Source organism: Urocampus carinirostris, chromosome 15 (assembly GCF_059441175.1).
Source record: "Urocampus carinirostris isolate Australia breed hairy pipefish chromosome 15, RoL_Ucar_1.0, whole genome shotgun sequence".
Classification (NCBI taxonomy): domain Eukaryota; kingdom Metazoa; phylum Chordata; class Actinopteri; order Syngnathiformes; family Syngnathidae; genus Urocampus; species Urocampus carinirostris.
The window spans coordinates 4108745-4112594 of NC_142363.1; the positions used below are offsets into that span (position 1 = coordinate 4108745).

At 41.1% G+C, this 3850-nt stretch overlaps 1 long non-coding RNA gene across 1 annotated transcript; it reads left to right on the forward strand.

The window, feature by feature from the left end:
* The first annotated feature begins 515 nt into the window (after positions 1-515).
* LOC148351361 (uncharacterized) lies at positions 516-1929 on the forward strand. Its single transcript, XR_015852943.1, has 2 exons — positions 516-752; positions 1462-1929. It is a non-coding gene; the product is annotated as an uncharacterized LOC148351361 (long non-coding RNA).
* Positions 1930-3850: the final 1921 nt, after the last annotated feature.

Sequence of the window (3850 nt, forward strand, 5' to 3'; positions counted from 1 at the left end):
GACATCCTGATGGATTTAAACTCTAAAGATGTTATTCTACTATTGCACAAGCTTCTTTGCATACAATGCGCCTTTCTTGCTTGTGTTTGAAGAAGGAGGAAACAGGATAACACCTTATTTGCGGCCAGATAAGGGACCCCTCTGACCGCAGGCACACCTAGTTTTTGTTTGCTATAGATAACATGTTATCGTATAAACAGGTCTCAACTGTTTGTTTTGTTACTCCCCTTCCCTTAGCAGAGGAGACCTTATGTAAATTAGGGCCTTCCAACACAATAAATAGACAAGGAGCATAAGAATATTTCAGAGTATCCAGCAGACTGCCATAGGGTAGACTATGGATATTTCTCCTTGCAAGTAAGTTATACTCACGATTCTTTGTGTCTTTTTGTATATAGGTTTTGTACATCTGTTGGGTTAAACCTGACACATCCACTCTTTTATCTCAGTGAGACAGGCCTCCAAATTTCCACAGTTTAGTGTGGAAGATTCCTCCAACGGAAGATATAGGCTGCGTCCCATTCTTCGCACTTTCACTCGCTATGTGCCCTAGTCACTCGGTTTGCGCGTTCACGTGAAAATGGGGTGTGTCCCGATACTCTCAAGACCGAGGCAGAAGTGCCCTCAAACCAAGTCGTAACCACTTCAAGACCGAGGGGGCTCTCGACCTCACTTGGCAGCGAAGTGACTACCCAGAAGGCTTTGCGAATTCTCAATATCAACAAACATGCCCGAAAGGGAACCACACAAATGTAAGTAGTTTTCCACAACCACGCATGTATTTGCAATAAAATGTATTGAGATATCTTAGTTAGACGTAAATGCAATAGAAAATCGTATTTTCGCGTTAAAACACGAACATTGCAAAATTGCTACTTTACGAAGTGCACTAATCTACCAAGGGAGCTGGCAAAAAAAAAACCTTCACGCTACAAACTGTAAAGTAGGATAACTGTGCAGAAAATCACGGTTCAGCCCATCCCTGTTTTTATCTTAAACGAGTCGTGCTTTTCATGTACATGGCCAGTCGCTAAAGGAGCATAGTCAGAATACCGTTCTGGACATAAGCGCTTGTTTACTGCACACAATTTCGGGTGTCGTGTTTTATTTACAATATGATTCTTTCATGTGAGATCAGAATGCATTAGTTTTCATCATGCATTACGAGTAATGTCTCCGAATTTCACGTGGAAATACAGTTGAAACAAACTACTATCACATAGTTCACTGTCTTCTCTGTAAACACATATTAAGTGAACGAATTACCTTCTCAAAATGTTGTCCAAATGTGGAGACAATTCTAAAGCATATGTGATGCTGGCCAATAGAAGGCTCATACAGCCATAAGAATAACATGTCAATTTCATGTCTCACATCAACTAGTTGAGCATCGTATACACAGTTGTTTTTGTACAATACATCAGCATTAAGTAATTCTTGTTTTTTCCACCCAACCTAAAGGCCATTGTAGAACGTCCCGTGGAAGAGCTGGTCACCATCACAGCTACCACGCCATCCACACCACCGGGCACGTCGTTGGCACCTTCTAATCCGGCGCCAAACCCCAAATCACCCAGAAAAAAAAAGGAAGCACGATACACTCCTTGACTTTTTGAAAGTGGAGTCTGCCGGAGTGAGGAAAAGTCTCGAAGAAACTGTGGCCAAAACTGAGCGGTTCCCGTCCTTTTTGGGAAGCTCGTGGACAAATTTCCAGAACAGTGACATCTCTGCAATGTTTCCCTTTGTTTTATAAAAGGAAAATATTTTTTTTTATTAAGAACTCAATGAAGTTCCAGTTTGTGTTTTCCAGCTTCATGGAAGTATTGGTATATTTTTGTTAAAATTTGTGACACATTATTTATTTACTATTATGTATTTTGGCCCAATGTGAGTTTGTTTTTCTGAAAGTAAAGTATTATTTAAGCTGGAGTGATTTGTAGTTGTTTTCTGTCCAACAGTCACATAGTTCACACGCAGTATCTCACATCATTATGAAATAAACCACCAAGGTGTTACTCAAAATGAAGATGTTTATTGAATAGTAATGCAGAAAAGCACATAATGCAAATGTGGGTCTGACTTAAGAGCCTAAAATATGGCTTTTGGGCAATTTATTCCATATTAACTGTGGACAATTCTTTGTACGGTGGACCTGGGAACCCTGAAGACCCGTGACACCACACGGTAGGACAGAGCGTGGGCCAGCCAGTACACGTAGATCAGGACCTCCAGCCATGGCCCTGTTCCCTCTTTAGCAGCTCCTGCAGGGCCCACATAACCTTCTTGCTCAACCTTAAGTCCTGAATGAGTTCTGACTCCACATCCAACCATAAGCACAGGATGGGAACATTCCTGTCCAACCTGTCCATGCTTATGGGACAGCCACTCTGGAACACAATAGAAAACAAACATTTTAGACATAAATGTGGGCATAGAAAAGAAAAAGACCGCTTTAACTGTGATGTAAGCATCATGAAAAAATGTTGAAATTTTTTTGGTTTGAACAAATTTATTGACACTAATAACAAAAAAAACAATCATGACAATCACAACAGCAATCAAGCACATTCACAATATTATATTCCAATATGATGTTATTAACAGCAAACACAATGTGAGGGTTTGAACAACCCTTCTCGAAAATCCTATTTGCAATCAAGCATATTCACAATTTCATTATATGATATCTTTGTTAGTGTCAATAGATCTGTCCAAGCCAAAGTCGATTGTCTTTTTTGGTCTGAACAAATCCCTTGACACCAACAACAGAAAACAATCATGACCAAACAACAGCAATCAAGCACCTTTTTTATATCCAATGACAACTCTTTTGAATTAAATTCCTTATGAACTAAGGTTTTTGGGTCGTACAGGGAAGTTTGGTGACGATATTATGTCAGCTTAAGGGTCAGGTGGACTGTTCTTGTGTTTGTTTACTTTTCGTCATGTCACACATTCAAGACCCCTACTATGTGTCATAAAATGGCATTAAGATACTAATAAGTAGATTGCCATTTATGTCTACACAAACATAGGGTATTATGTGAACGTGCATTGTATGTTAACTCTTACTGTATTTGACCGAACGGGTCATTTTTTTACTGAGTGTACGTACCTTGTAAAGGTGAATCAGCACTACATAGCGCCGAAGCTGTCTTCAGTATAGCACATTTCTCCTCCGTTGATTGGAGACACGGAAAAGATGATGAGCTTTCAGGCAATCGGTAATAACACAGCTGTAGCGGGCATTTTTAACGTTGCACGAAATCTCCAACTGACACACTACGGGTTGAGACTCGAGTTGTTTACATGTGACGTAGGCCTATACGTCACTAAGGTCTAATGCCAATTAATATTACCGCCATCTCCTGGACAGGGGTGGAACCTTGCAAGTCTTGTCCAAACCTTTTCCACTTTGCACTCCACTCGATGAGGGCACTCCTCTATCGAGGGACCTCACTGGAGGGTTCTCGGGGCCGAGTGAGAGAAATGGGATTGGGCCATAGTTGAGTGTCGTCTGCATAGCAATGGAAGCTGATATTGTACTTGCGAATAATATCACCTAATGGAAGCATGTAAATGTTGAAAAGTAGGGGGCCGAGCACTGAACCCTGCGGAACACCGCAGGTAACATTAAAGGGCTCAGATGTCGTTTCACCATATTTAACACAGTGTGTCCTATCTGAGAGGTAGGATTTGAACCACGAGAGGACAGCTCCTGAGAGACCAATCCATTTTTCCAACCGTTCTAGTAGGATATTGTGGCGCACTGTGTCAAAAGCAGCACTAAGATCCAGCAGCAGCAAAAGTGATGAAGCGCCAGAATCCATTGACATTAGGAGATCATTTG